Raw genomic sequence first — 16,429 nt, forward strand, 5'->3', positions numbered from 1 at the left:
CCAGCATCGGCAGTTCCTACTATCTCTGTAACAAAATAAAGTGAAATATTGTGTTTTACATGCTACACAATTTAGCCAATTTTAACCTTACCCACCAATCAGCAAACTGACAGAATTAGATCAAGGAATAACATTGAGTGGGATACAAAATCAATATTCCACCTGATCCAGTGAGATTAATTTGCTTTCAGTGTACTAGGAATTCCAGCAATAAATGAGACTTGCTACATTTGTAAAGCTTTTAGTTGCTACATTACAAGGAAGCAGCTAACATTGAAACTATACTGAATAGTTATTTCTCCATTGCTGCTCCCCAGCTCATGCACTCTTCAGACTGGGAGGCTGGGACAGAATGCCACAGATCTTCCCACAACCATCAACCTACAACTTCCCCAGCAACAATGAGGCTGGGGAGCCAAATACCTTGCATACATCATTTCAGTTCTCCACCTTGCATTGGAATGGTTCTATTCTTTACTTATCCAGCCAATCAACAATGAATTTAAAACACCCACCTTACAGAAACATTTACAATCTTATGCTCCTCAATAATAATCCATGAAAAATATAACCTTGGTTAAGATGGTCCCAAAGCATCTTATACAAAGGTAAAGGCGATAAAGAATTACCTGAAATGTGGTTCATTTCAGTTTTTAAAGAAGTGTAATGGAGTAATATAAGAAAGACAAATCTTTTCATAGAAATATTTCTAACTGAGAAGGGGCCTTGACTCTCTTTTTAACCAAAGTTTTATGAGCATCAAATGATTCAAATCTAAAATGCATGTCATACTGAAATAATTTTGTTGGCAAGGAAGATGACATTTATACGACTTTAATTTTTGATATTAGCTTATGGAACTGGAAACATTTTACAAATAATGCCACAATGATTTAAACGTGGATGTTATCCTGTCACAACAGTGAAATGACTGATTTAACAATCGTTAGTTACAGCCTTCTGTTGAACCAATACCTCTAACGCCCAAAACTGGATCACACTAAGATGAGAGAGCTAACCCAGAACTGAACAACGTTCCAAATCCATACCAATAAATTGATTGCACACTTGTAACTTGGAAGCACTGTTTACAGGTTAATGGGTACGGATATATATGCAATAAATAAGAGCTGAAAATAATGGAGTAACTGGTATTTGAATATTTATCAGTCAAGCATTTGTAAAAAATAATCCTTCCCTTTGTTTGTTTGAATTGAATGTTGATTGCACTTCAATGGGAAATGTGTAATTCACAGAAATCATAAAAAAAAGGCACAAAAGTATGTAATTGTGAAAAGTATCAGGGGAATCTATTTTCTAACTTGAACAATTAACTTAGTGTGTCTCCTTGGAACAGGAGAAGTGGAAGCGGTTTATGGAAACCATTATTACTGATGCAAGGATGTCCAACACTGGATGGAGTATGATTAGGAAATTGTCTGATATTATGTTATCTATCATTTTTTCAGTGTCTATGCACCATATGGTTTGGTTACATGTTTCCAAGTAAAACGGCCTGTCCTCCACATTAGCAGTTAGCAAGGCTTACTTTTCATTTACTGAAATCCTTTAAAATCTTTCATGCTGATACAGTTTCACATTTTGTACAAAAATGCCCCAGTCAACATCTGCTTTGTATTACCGCTGTTCGTATACCCCTGACAAGGACAATGCACAGTGCACAATGACAAACTCCAACAGGTCCACTGGCTTCCATTTCATGCATCAACCACTAATCTAATCTATTATCTTATAGCTAGCACCATATTGATGCAGCTCATCACTGCCAAAAAACATGCAAGAAATTATGAATCCAAACATTTAGTGCATAGCTTCTACTGCTATTAGTGGACTTGTAGAGCTTGTTTTTCTGAACATGATTAGCAAATCTCTGATGTTGGATGAATAAGATAGTCAGAAAATCTGAAAATGTGTTTCACTAGTCCATAAATCATTAATGGAGCTGTTAAAATGAACAGCCTGACGATCAAGATAACTCCAAAGTTTTTCAAAGGAAAATATGCTTACAATTCAAGATTGTATATTTCATCAGATTCCTACATGAAGAAAGCAGCTAATAATAGCCCAACTCAAAGTCTTCTGATATTTAATACAGATATGGTTTTGAAGCGATATTTTAGTGTGATCCACTTTATGCCAGTTTAAAGATTCTTTTGCAATTTTCACATTTTTCCAGTTTTCTGATGATTGCTTCGCGATTTGGAAAGATGATCCAATGCATCTTCATTCATATGTCTCCTGGTAATTCTACAGGGAAAATTGAAAATTTCCACTGTAAAGCCAATTTCCAAGCATTATAGATTCCCCCTTCTGTGTTAATCAAGCTGCCTGTAAGCAATACCTTTTCCAACAAACTTAAATTCGACTTACAGAGAAGTATGTTAATATTGTTGCACTATTGAAAAAAATGAACAAGGCTGAGCCCTATTTAAATGGAATAGTTCTGCTAAAGAGATCTTTGTGCTGTTTGGATATTTTTCATGCTGCTTTTAATATTCCACATTACATGTCTTGTACGTGTTGGTTGATGGAAAGCATATTGGTGAGCAGTAGGACAGGAAATTTATTTCTCAGTAGGTTAATAATAATTTTAGCCAAATAAAACAATCTCTCATTTGCTTTGTAATTAGTTAAAATATTGACTATTATACTTACTTGTAAATGTGGTAGTCCTTGTGCCAAAGAAGGTGGAAAACCTTTCTGTTAAATGAACAAAAATTAAATGTCCTGATCATTTTTATAAACATTTCATATTGTAAATATATATATTTTTTCCATTCAGTATATTCTAATTAGAATGTTTCACGTCAGCAAAACTGAAATTTGCAAAAATTAGGCCGTGTCTATTGTCCAAATGGATGGTTTGTGAATATTTCACAGGAAACATCAAAGGCCGAAGATGTGAATTTAGCCTGATGGAATTTGTTCGTTTCAACACTCAATCAAAAATGTGGCTTTGTAAAATTATGCAATTTACAATGTTATAGAGTCATAGAGACATACAGCATGGAAAGAGACGTTTTGGTCTAACTCTTCCATGCGATCAGATATCCAAAATAAATCTAATCGCATTTGCCAGCATTTGGCCCATATCCTTCTAAACCCTTCCTATTCACGTACACGTCCAGGTGCCTTTTAAATGTTGTTATTATACAAGCCTCCACCACTTCCTCTGGAAGTTTGTTCCATACACGCATCACCCTCTGCGTGAACAGGTTATTCCTTAGGTTCCTTTTAAATCTTTCCCCTCTCATCTTGAACCTATGCCCTCTCGTTTTGGACTCCCCTACTCTGTGGTAAAGACCTTGTCTACTTAGCCTATCCATGTCCCTTATGATTTTATTACCTCTATAAGGTCACTCCTCAGCCTCTGATGCTCCAAGGAAAATAGCCCCAGCCTATTCAACCTTTCCCTATAGCTCAAACCCTCCAATCCTGGCGATATCCTTGTAAACCTTTTCTGAATCCTTTCAAGTTTCACAACATCTTTCCTATAGCTGGAAGATCAGAACTGAACACAGTATTCCAAAAGAGGCCTAACTAATGTCCATATTCATGTTCATTTCAAAAATGGACAAAATATACATACTGCAGGTGCCTTTTTAAATCTAACTCATCAAGTGAGGAACTGGCACTTTTAAGTTGACTAGACAATGACACATCAACACCCTCTGCCTCCTCAGTTTTTTGCTTTGTCAAAATAAAAGCAATAGCTTTATTAAAGGATGACTATAAAATGAGGTGATGCAAACTGAAGGAACAACCTTGTGACATATTTTGGACAAAATGGCTGCTCAACCTACAAATGCAAAGACATTTACAAACTAGATAGACAAGATATAGACGTATAGATAGAGTGGTAGAAAAAAGGTGTTTAGCATGCTTGCCTTCATTGCTCAGTCCTTTGAGTATAGGAGTTGGGAAGTCATGTTGAGGTTGTACAGGACATTGGTGAGACCTCTTCTGGAATACTGTGTCCAGTTCTGGTCGCCCAGTTATATGAAGGATATTATTAAGCTAGTGAGGGTTCAGAAGAGATTTACCAGGATGTTGCCGGGTATGGAAGGTTTGAGTTATAAAGGAAGGCTGGATAGGCTGGGACTATTTTCACTGGAGCATAGGAGTTTGAGAGGAGACCTGATAGAAGTTTATAAAATAATGAGGGGTATATATAGGGTTAATGGTAGTTGTCTTTTCCCTAAGATGGGGGATTTCAAGACTAGGCGGATTATGTTTAAGGTGAGAGGAGAGAGATTGTAAAAAGACATGAGTGGCAATTTTTTTTACACAGAGGGTGCTTTGCATGTGGAATGAACTTCCTGAGGAAATGGCGGATATGGGTACAATTACAATGGTTAAAAGCAGTTTGGATAAGTACACAAATAGGAAAGATTTGGAGGGATATGGGCCAAGAACAGGCAGGTGTCACTAGTTTAGTTTGGGATTATGTTCGGCATGGACTTGTTGGACCGAAGGGTCTGTTTCTGTGATATATGGCTCTATAACTCTATATGGCAGATCTTGGGTCTTCTTGTCTATGAGTTATGTATGATTGTCTTTAGATGAACAGTGTTACTATCGAACCACTGCATGCAGGCTGTTTATTCATTTCACTCTACAACGTTTAGTGGAAATAATGAATCATGCCAGCACAAACTCATCTGAAAAAAACTACTGGAAACACACCCCTGCTGGGGCTCACTGAATGGTAGGCAAAAATTGGTAGGTCGCGATGTGTAAAATCCAGAACAATCAGACCATTTGTTATTTCTCTCAAAGGATAATTATAGATGACAACATTCACTGTAAAGTCCCAGAAAACTGGTCAGCTAGCCAAGAACTTTGACTTGGGCAAAGGTAGATGATATTTCTAGGAAAACAGATTTCACAGTACTGTCTCAAACTGAAGCCTTCAGGATAAGAATCTGTGGTTCTTGCTTCTACATTTTGAATCTTATTTTGCAATAGTAAATGCCCACATCATTATTGTTGAAAAAGTCATAGTTTGTGAATGATTAGGTTTTATCTTATTGCTTTATTCTGAACAATTTAGCAGGGATTACAAGGAGAAAGGCACAATTTAATTTCAGCTGCAACTTTAAATAGCCCTTGCTGTTAGTTCTACACCCAGTTGTGGGGAATGGTCTCAAGTTGAATCAAACTGTTTTTTACATTGCATTGGGCTTCAATGGAAAAGAAATTCAGATTTGCTTTAAACATGTTGTGTACAGCAAACATAAACCCAACATCAATCCCCCTTCCCATACTCCCTGCAGAGTTGATTGAAGCAAGAGGAATGACTTTCCACAGATTCTGTCACAGTCACTTATGTTAATCATTTACACTGACCTTCTTACACGTTGATCCTTGTATGACCTTAATAGCCATGACAAATGCTGGATTCTACAAATCAAGTGCCAGAAACATGCTCCACAAACATGTTGTAGGGATTTTTAACTGAATTGCACATAGGGTAGGTTGAAGTCTCCACATCAGCTCCCTCATTCTGACTCACTCTACATCATCATTTCATTGGGCTGAATTTTAGGTGGTTTGTTTTGGCTAAGTGTTAATTTCTCTCATGAGATCTAACGGGTTTTCTTGCATTATCATTTCAAACATGTCTCGTTAATGACCAACTCAACTCTCTGGCATTCCTCATATCTAATGCTAGCCCAAGTCTACCACTCATTGAAATTGAAGGAACTTATCACTGCCCAGCTTCCTGGAATAGACTGGCATCCCTAGCATCAGTGCAATAATGCAATACTGGTTGACCTTTAACAGCAATCTGCCATGTCCTTGACAATTCTCCTAGTTTGTCCAAGTCCTTCTGCAGCCTCCCCACATCCTCAACACTTCCTGACCTTCCAAATATCTTTGTGTCATCTGCATACTTAGCCACATTGCCCTCAGTTCTTTTCTCCACATTGCTGGTGTATAACATGAATAGTTATGGTTCCAACAGTGGCCCCTGCAGAACTCCAGTCGTCACCAGCTGCCATCCTGGCAAATACCCCTTTATTCTCACTCTCTGCCTTCTGCCAGTATGCCAATCCTCTATCCATGCCATTACCTTGCCCCTAACATCACAGCCTCTTATTTAGCCTCCTATGCAGCACCTTGTCAAAGGCCTTCTGGAAATCTAAACAGATCACGTCCACTAGCTCTCGTTTGCCTAACTTGCTCATTATCGTCCCAAAAAATTCTGATGGATTTGTCAGGCATTACCACCCCGTGACAAAGTCATACTGACTCAGCCCTATTTTACCATACACTTCAAACACTTCGTAATCTCATCCTTGATAATGGACTCTAAAATCTTACCAACAACTGATGTCAAGCTACGCACCTATAATTTCCTGTCTTCCGCCTCACCCTTTTCTTAAACAGAGGTGTTACACTAGCCATTTTGAAATTCTCTGGGAATGTTCCTGATTCTCGTAAATCCTGAAAAATCACCATCAATACCTCCAATATCTCCTCAGCTATCTCCTTTATCCATCTTCAGACCTTTCAGTTTCTCCTGCACCTTCTCCTTAGTGATGGCCTCTGCTCTGCTCCTGGCTGTCTTGAAGTTCTGGTATGCTACTCGTGTAGCTCTGAGAAGAGGTAGTGCTGCCAAATCTTGCACATGATGACAGCATACACTCGCCCATTCAACGAGACATCTGAAAACAAGGGCCATGGATGGCATTTTCAAGGTCCTTTGCATTAGCCACCTACTTGTTAGAGATAATCCACCAGCTGAGTGACTAAGCATAGCAGTATGATGGGAGTGCTCCATGAAGCTTCCCAGTCTTAGCCGCACATCAACAATGAAAGTTGTCATTGCCCATAATAGCATATATTATCATAGTCTGGATGGTGAGTGATTCACTTCCATGCTTGACAGCACTCTTGGAAGTTTTGCAAGTTATCTATGGCCCTATCCGCCTCCATATAAATTCAGCTGTAGGAATTTTTGCTTCATTGAAATATCGATGTGCAATTTGCAAGGAGCTGTAGAGACTTGTTAAGAATATTTTAATCAATGAGGAAATCATGAGTTATGGGGAAAGTGCAACAAAGTGGTGTTGAGAATTATCAGATCAGCCATGATCTCATTGAATGGCAAAGCAGACTTGATGGCTGAATGGCCTACTTCTGCTTCACATCTTGTAGCTGCAGCCTCATGCTGGATGCACATTCTGAGCATTTTGAAAATATATGCAAATAAAAATGACCACAGCTACCAGGCACTAGGATCATCAAAGGAACTGTGCTCCCTTCATTTCAAACTTGTTACCTATATTTGTGCGTGGACTTGATGCCAAATTTTTATTATCTTTTGGGGATAATAGGTGATAAAAAGCTTCCTTTCACTTAAGGAAACCTTAGAATTGAATCCTTCATTTTGATTTAATTAACTAATTTTTAATTAAGTGTGATAGCTGCAAGCAAAAAAAAACAAAGAAGTATTCATTGGGACTGACAGAGATAGAGTTAAAAAGAGAGATTCTGATAGCCCTTCCTCACCTAGCCATAACATTATTACATGGTCACTTCAAAAACAGACATAGCTCATATTGCAAAAGAAAGTAAAGCATGGCAAGCTTGCATAATTATTTTGTGTCAGCCTTCAAGTGAAGGAAACAGAGAATATACCAGGGTTGTTCCGAGAAATCCAAATGATGAATCAAGGACTGAAACCAACTGAAGTTTACATAAGCAAGAGGCCATTATTTGAAAAAATAATTGGATCAAAAATGACAAATCTACAGAATCTGATTATTTCATCCCTAGGAATTTAAAGGAAGTTTGTGATTAAATTGCAGATGATTTTACCATATCTTTTTTCTTGTGATTCAGGAATTATTTTATTTGAAAAATTGCACGTATAATTTCATTATTTAAGATGAGAGGGAAACCATTAATTCATAGACCTATTAGTTTAACCACTATTAGAGGATAAATATTGGATTCAAAATGAAGGACAGAGACACCAAGCACTTTGTGAAATTAAACTGATTAGAGAGAAAAAACTTGGATTTGTAAATGGTTGATCATGTCTGCTGAATCTAATTATACCTAATTAATTATTGTATTGAAACTATAGTAGGGGTGTGTCTTTTTATATAGTTTATATGAATTTCCTGAAAACATTTGATAAAGGTTTCCCAGAAGGCACTGTTAGACAAAATAACAGTTCATGAAGTAAAAACAAATTATTGAACCAATTTTTAATTAGGCAATGGAAGACAGAAAATGATTAATTACTTAAATTGGAATGAAGCAACTACTGGGGCCTCAACTATTGGCAATTGATGAGTGGTAGTATCCCTACCCATGAACCAGGAGACCCGGGTTCAAGTCCCACCTGCTCGAGAGGTGCGTAATGACATCTCTGAACAGGTTGATAAGGAAAATAGGTTTTAAAAGATGATTAAATTATAGTTTGCAGCACCATTTCTGATGCAATCTTCAATTCTAGATTTCATTAATTTAATTTAAGGTTCAGTAGCTGTCACAGTGGGATTTGATTCCATGCCGCCACAGCATTGACCAATATTCCTGGATTATTTCTCCAGTGTCATTACGCTTCTGCCACTATCCTAAGTGAAAAAAAATCAGTAAAAATTACAAGGAGGCTTCAGTAACTTTGGCTGATCAGCAGTAAACCCAAAGAACAGAAAATAAATCACTGTTCTCAGATTTTCCATAAGAGGGCCCCTAGAAATTAATGGAAAATGCACAGGAATAATGTCCTCACAAAATGACTAAGGTCAAAAAGGCACTTCTTGTGAGGATGACAATAGGATACAGATGATTTGGAAGCAGTATATGTATTAAGAACATTTGTTTTAGATTTACTAAAACTGGCAGCACTCATTTTTTTGCACAATCTTCAGCTTGTGTTGTCTAGACTTTGGAACTCTTGCTACCAAGAGAACTCATTATTTTTGTAGTATATTAATTCTCAGCAGTTCTTTGATAAATATATCAAAATACTAATCTAGGTAATATATAATAATTATCTGGTGTCAAATACAATTCTACTTGTTTGTGTAGGAGGTGTGATCGATAACGTAGAAAAGAAAATTGATAAATAGATAACATGTTCAGATCTTAAGCTTACCTGACTTATAAACAGATGATATGCAGGTGTCAATGCCATTTGTCTTCTATTTGCTCATCATAAATTGCACAGACAGTACATCTGGAAACAAGTTGATGTCTAATGGACAAGGAATTGCAAGTGGTCTGGAACATAGCCTAGTTTCCAACGTCTATCCTTCCAAACCAGTGTTGGCAGTGAAATGTTTCGGGGCAGGTTGGGATGAAGAGAAGCAGAGGTTCGAGTGAATAAGATGTCTCTGGGTCTCATTAAACATATCTATGAGACATTTTAAAACATCTCAAATTCAGCTGTGAATCCCTAGACCAAAGACTGGATCAAATGGGTGTGGTGGGGATCTCATCCAGAGCTGAGCCAGTGGAGTGCCCTGAATCACATCTTATTGGGAAGGCTCACCAAGCTGAATGTGCTCAGATGCTTGAGTGGACAGAGTCATAACCTTCCCAGAACTAAGAACCCCTCCTCACCCAAGGCAGAACTCCAATCTGCTGAGAGCTACCAGGCAATCAGAAACCAGAACAAGAGCACCACCAGGGAGATGGTGGTTGCTAGCTGTATGACATCTGCTCGAAGCCTCAATAATCCTTGAATCCCACGTCACAGGTCTGTGATGGCGGAGGTGTTCATGGAGTTTGGGGGTCAACAGTAAGGACTGAGATGAGGCAACAATTTTGTAAAAACGAACATACCCTGCACATCCCCTCCCCCCCAACTTCCCGTGAAGCCTGCAAGCAATTCCTCACATCAGGTTGCTTGTCATGTTCTCCACATGAGCCAATGCCACTGGCAGTGGGATAAGACCCTTGAATTAGACTTAATCACAGTAGAGACAGCAAAGGTAGCAGAATCCCTACTCACTAACTTCTCATCTGATTGCATGCTATCCCTGCCACTAAACCTGCCACAGGGGAGGACGTTAAATTCCACCCCCAAAAATGACGGCTAAAATATTATTTGCTCAGCCCTTTCTTAATAAGTAAGGAATTTTACGTGTGCTTTAATTATTTTCTTACACATGAGTGATTTTATTTTAAAAAAACATGAAAAAATCAATAATTCTCCTTATTTTCTCCTCTTATATGAAAGGTAATTATTATGACATAAGATTGAAATCAAGGTTGAGTCAGTAGTTAGGAAGACGAATGCAATATTGGTATTTTTTTTGAGAGGACTTGAATATAAAAGCAGGGATGTACTTCTGAAGCTCTATGAGGCTCTGGTCAGGCCACATTTGGAGTATTGCATACAGTTTTCGGCCCCATATCTCAGGAAGTATGTACCGGCCCTGGAGCAGGTTCAGAGGAGGTTCACGAGAACGGTCCCAGGAATGAAAAGCTTAATATATGAGGAACCATTGAGAACTCTGTGTCTATACTGAATGGAGTTTAGAAGGGTGAGGGGGGAATCTACTTACAGAATACTGAATGGCCTGGACAAAGTGGATGTTGGGGATATGTTTCCATTGGTAGGAGAGACGAGAACCCAAGGGCACAGCCTTAGAATAAAAGGAAGACTTTTTAGGATGGAGATGAGGAGAAACTTCTTCATCCAGAGAGTGATGAATCTATGAAACTCACTGCCTCAGAAGGCTGTGGAGGCCAGGTCGTTGAGTATATTTAAGACAGAGATTAATAGATTCTTGATTGTCAAGGGGATTAAGGGTTATGGGGAGAAAATGGGAGAATGGGGTTGAGAAACTTTTCAGCCATGATTGAATGGCAGAGCAGACTCAATGGGCTGAATGGTCTAATTTTTGTTCTTATGCCTTACAATTTACAATTTACAATTGTATGCAATCTTCCACGTTTTTCAGAATATTACACCGCACTTCAAAGTCAAAGAATTACTTTTGAACTGCAGTCAGTTTGTGCTAATCAACTTTCTCAAAAAACAAGCACCATATTTTAGCAATAGTAAATGAGAGATACATGTTTGGCTGGACATAAACATTTTTCCCTACTGTTTTTTGAATTGTGTCCTGAGAGCGAACTATACAGTAAATGGAAAAGCCCTGGGGAAAATTGATGCACAGAGAGATCTGGGTGTTCAGGTCCATTGAACCCTGAAGGTGGCAACACAGCTCGATAGAGTGGTTAAGAAGGCATGCGGCATGCTTTCATTCATCGGACGGGGTATTGAGTACAAGAGTTGGCAGGTCATGTTAGGTTGTATAGGACTTTGGTTCGACCACACTTGGAATACTGCATACAGTTCTGGTCGCCACATTACCAAAAGGATGTGGATGCTTTGGAGAGGGTGCAGAGGAGGTTCACCAGGATGTTGCCTGGTATTGAGGGTGCTAGTTATGAAGAGAGGTTGAGTAGATTAGGATTATTTACATTAGAAAGACGGAGGTTGAGGGGGGACCTGATTGAGGTCTACAAAATCATGAGAGGTATAGACAGGGTGGATAGCAAGAAGCTTTTCCTAGAGTGGGGGACTCAATTACTAGGGGTCACGATTTCAAGGTGAAAGGGGAAAAGTTTAAGGGAGATATGCGTGGAAAGTTCTTTACGCAGAGGGTGGTGGGTGCCTGGAACACGTTGCCAGCGGAGGTGGTGGAGGTGGGCACGATAGCATCATTTAAGATGTATCTAGACAGATACATGCATGGGCAGGGAGCAGAGGGATACAGATCTTTGGAAAATAGGCGACAGGTTTAGATAGAAAATCTAGATTGGCGCAGGCTTGGAGGACCGAAGGGCCTGTTCCTGTGCTGTAATTTACTTTGTTCTTTGAGATTTTATTATATCTATTTAATACTGTGGATGTGTTTCACATGGAAATCAGCCTCTATTACAATCCAGTATCACCTCAGCACTGCATTTAAGGATTATCAGAGTATTGTTATGATCACTACTGAGGTTCTTGAATTTTACAAAGAAGTTTGAACTTTCAGTTGATAACTGAAACAAGGACACAATGTGATTTCATGCTTTAAGACATTTACTGTAACAAACAGACTAAAATACTATTGAACAAACATTATTTTGTAGGCAATTTATATTTTAAACTATGTAATCAAATTTTCCCCTTTTACATTTAACACAACTGAAAATCCTGCTTTACAGATATATTTTACACGGTGCCTTCAGTACAAATTCAACTCTCTGGGAGCCAGTCCAAAGTGATTCTTAGCTCATGAAGGTTTTATTTCTATTCCATTCCTTTTCTTTTCCAGCTTGGTTGCTCTTAAACTCAGAACTGTCTTAAACACTAGGATTTTCTCTTTAGCTCAAATTAGATGAATCTTCTAGCCTTGCTTCAAATCCTCAGAAATTTGGCCTTTTTAATCCAAATGCAAGTTCCAACCCACATTCCTGTGTAGTGAGCCAAAGAGTCCTTACCCTATTCCTCCTCACTATTCACAGCTCCCCCAATCTTTGTCTCACCCACAAACTTACTAATTAGACCACCTACATTTCTCCTCCAAATCATCTATATATATCACAAACAACAGAGGTCCCAGCACAGTTCCCTGCAGAACAAAGTAACCACTTTGGTTTTCAAGTCAGGAGTTATCTTCATCCAGAATTTCAGAAGATGAAAGGAAAAATGCCAGCTGCATAACAGTGAAGTAATTTGGGTTAATAATGGAATGCAGATACATGGAAATAACGTTCTCAGCAGTTATCAGTGAGACTCTGATTTCATTGCTGAAATCTTAAGGGGTAAATTGGAATTTATTTCTCAACATCAAAAATCAGCATTTTTCATTCTCACTATATTGACCCACATTTCTCACCATTGCTCACGTTGCTCAGGGCATGGGAAATTCCACCGCATATGTGGCATTCTCTGCAAAAAACTATTGGAGGTGATGTCACATCCACCTAATTTCTATCATTCTGCCATTTCCGAAGAAAACAAAATGGCAGAATTGAGTAATAACTGTGCACAGCTCAGGCCTTAAACGTTAATAAAGTATAGATTTTCCTAGTATTTTTGCATTACTTCATTCCAGCATTGCATTATCAAATTAGAGCTGTTGTGTGACTCTTATAGATGTTGGTTTCTTTTAAATTGGGCACACCGTGGCCTCTCATATTTGTAAAGAGAGAGAGAGAGAGAGAATGTACTCACAATTGATCCCCCATTATGATTGCTGTGCTTTAGTAGAATTATAGCCTTCAGTCTTGCTTGTTAGATGTGAACTTCAACTCTGGACTCAGGCACATGATGGGTTGACAGTCAAGAAAATGACTTTTCACAACTTGCCATCACTGCCATAATCTGTTCAGCCTTTGGTACCAAATTGCTGAAATTGATTTTTAGTCTGTGTGAATTTTAGTCTGTATCACTTGTGCGACTGTAGTTTTCAAATGTTAGCCTATGTAAAATGTGCCTTAGAGATTCAGGCTCATATTGAGACAGATATCCAGAATTTTATTAACAACTATGTATACTAATATGACATCTCAGACTTACATAGAGCTTGGTTATGGTTTACTTCTAGGTATGATTACCTATACTACTATTACATTATATACATAGTTGACTGGCTGATTGACTGCTTCATAGAACAATAGACTGACTAACCAATACAGATTGGTCCATTAGCTGACACACTAACTACAGAGGGCAAGATGGAGACCTTTTATTCTAGGCCAGTGGTCTTAAATGTATAGTGCCTTTCTGAGGATGTGTAATATTATAAAAAGCTTATTAAAGATTGTTTTTACGTTTTCCACTTGCCTGAAAAATGAAGAAGGTCTAGGCCCGAAATGTCAGCTTTCCTGCTCCTTGGCCTGCTGTGTTCATCCAGCTCAACACCTTGTTATCTCAGATTCTCCAGCATCGGCAGTTCCTACTATCTCTGAAATAGTTTTTGTTCTCTTAGAGATTGCTTCCTTGTCCAGTTCATAGACTCTTTTCACCCTTCAAAGATGTCCACTAAGCTTGAGAACTGAAGATTCAGGTCCCTGTTCGATCATTTAATTAGATAGCAGCTGAAAGATTTGATTTCATTTCATGCCCTCAGTCTAACACACTCAAAATCTTCAAATTACTTAAAAGAATGGTACTACAAAAAAAAAGGGAGGCAGGAAAATATCAGCTGGTCCAGCAAACATGCTCCACGCAACAACTCAACACCTGCAGTGTCATAAACTGCCCAAAGCCAGGAATCAAAAAGGAAAAATAACTCAGGCTAAAGAGGGAATTTCGAGAAAACCTGGGAAATTCCTCTCCAATCCTCTCAGCCAATCAAACAGCACTCAGTAGATTTCATTGATCCTGCATCTGCTGACTGTTTAAACACTAATTGTTTGTTTTCTAAGATGATTTCTGCCTCTACCAGAAGGTCTAGTCCCCTTTGAAGATGTGTAGAAAATTAGCATGTAGAGTATGAGGTACTAATGAAATTTGTAGGCAGACATATCATCCTATGAGTCTCGATCACCCTTTACCTTGCCCTTGACAACATCAGCCTAAGTCAACTGTAGGGAAAGGGAAGTAAAACAATATTTTAATTAATTACAGAAATGAGGGATTTTAATGGCAATGGGAAATGTTAACATACCATTTTTTCAATAAATTAATTTTATTTTTGCCTGTCTTTTCAAATCTGGGGATTCACTTTGCAGGAAGGTGCTTCACAGGACCATTGCAAAATCAAGTACAACTTATAAAATTAAAGTAAAATTGCAAACAAAATTTTGAAAAAAATGTGCACACAAGGAATGGATTGTGACACATATCTTACCTATCCTGATTTATGAAATTTCATCATGACCAACCATGCTTTCAACTGTCAATGCCATAAGCCTTGTAATATGCTCCTTAAGCATCTCCAATTCTCTATTTTTAAGTTACTACTTTAAACCTACCTCTTCTTCTCTATGCTTTTGTTCACTTGTCCAACTTTCTCCATATAACTTGGTCTCAATTTTGTCAGATAATGCTCCTGTGAAGCACCTCAGGACATCTTGACAACGTTACAAATGCTAGACTAATGCAAGTTTTTGTTGTTATTGTCTGAAAACTTAGCCATAAACCAAAGAAAAACTGAAATTATGGATTTTTTTTCCGAAATACAAGGTGAAAATTAATGCAAGGACAGAGCAGTACAAATTCATTTCAAGAAATGTAAGTACGCTAATGCAGAGGGTTGTTAAATTCACCAGTGCTTAATGGCGCTTTCAAAATTCTGAAAAAAAAATTAAACTGTTTATTTTGACAAGATTGTTCATCTGGGGGAATGTATACTCCATTGCTGCCAAAAGCAAAATATCATGTGCTGCAAAGAAAGGGACAATTTACTAAAGTACATGTTTTACACATCAGTGTCCCAGCATCAGTTAGTCTTAGGTAAATAAACATTTGCTAACTGACAAGGCTAACATGTACAATTGCCAAATTCATGCAAACTAATCCAGTTTTATAATATGCATTTTAGGTGTGAAACTGCTGAGATTTGTTTAAATCTGTAAGTAATATCAATGGTGTTTCTTTTAATGAACCGTTAAGGATCCTGTTTTTTTTCCATGAAGTCGTATCAGTTCATATAACATCAACAAATTATATGGCACATACCAAAAAAGTTACATTGTTATTGGTATAAAATGTCACTAATGTCACACGCACCACCCATAAACCGAAAAATGATTTAACATTGTATTTGGCCTTGAAGTGTTCTACTTAGTTCCCGACCTACAAACTTCACAAAGGCTATCTCATGTTGTTGGAGCTGGTTCAATACAAGGCTACAATATTGAAACCCAATTTTACGGGGCTGAGCCACGAAGAACTGATAAAGTGAGCACCTTAAGAATTTTCTCACCTGCAAAGAGGTTTGTTCATTAGTAAGTTCTTGAGGTTCTGAAAGAGTTTGATCAGCCATAAAGAGCCTGCTGCTGTTTCTGCTGCTTTTGAGTTCCAGAAAAGAGGAAAATATCATCAAAATTATGTCAACTGAATTAAACAGGTCAACTGAAGCAATGTGGTTGGCCTATTGAACAAATTAGTAATAAAGATAGTGGAACAGAAAAGGTTTCAAATGTTATAAATGAGAGAGATATCCTTCAGGAAAGAAAGGTAATGTTAGACAGTCTTATCCAGTTTGTAATCTGTGATATGGTTAGCATATCAAAACAATTTGTTGTGTGACATGCATAAAATGAGTAATAATTACATTGAGACAGATTTTCAGCCTCACATCCTAGGCAGAACTTTGGCAGAGCAGAGAACCTTTCGCAACAAAAATAAAAATTGCTGGAAAATCTCAGCAGGTCTGTGCCAGCATCTGTGGAGAGAAAACAGAGTTAACATTTTGGGTCCAGTGACCCTTCC

The 16,429-nt window shown here is 38.0% G+C and overlaps 1 long non-coding RNA gene across 1 annotated transcript; it reads right to left on the minus strand.

Annotated features, from left to right (window-relative positions):
• Positions 1 to 889: 889 nt before the first annotated feature.
• On the minus strand, positions 890 to 16,334 carry LOC125485871. The gene is made up of 4 exons (XR_007264597.1): positions 16,272 to 16,334; positions 15,921 to 16,002; positions 2,677 to 2,721; positions 890 to 2,268 (listed from the first exon to the last, which is right to left on the minus strand). It is a non-coding gene; the product is annotated as an uncharacterized LOC125485871 (long non-coding RNA).
• Between the last annotated feature and the right edge of the window lie 95 nt (positions 16,335 to 16,429).

This window comes from Rhincodon typus, chromosome 23, assembly GCF_021869965.1.
Source record: "Rhincodon typus isolate 14 chromosome 23, sRhiTyp1.1, whole genome shotgun sequence".
In the NCBI taxonomy this organism is placed as follows: domain Eukaryota; kingdom Metazoa; phylum Chordata; class Chondrichthyes; order Orectolobiformes; family Rhincodontidae; genus Rhincodon; species Rhincodon typus.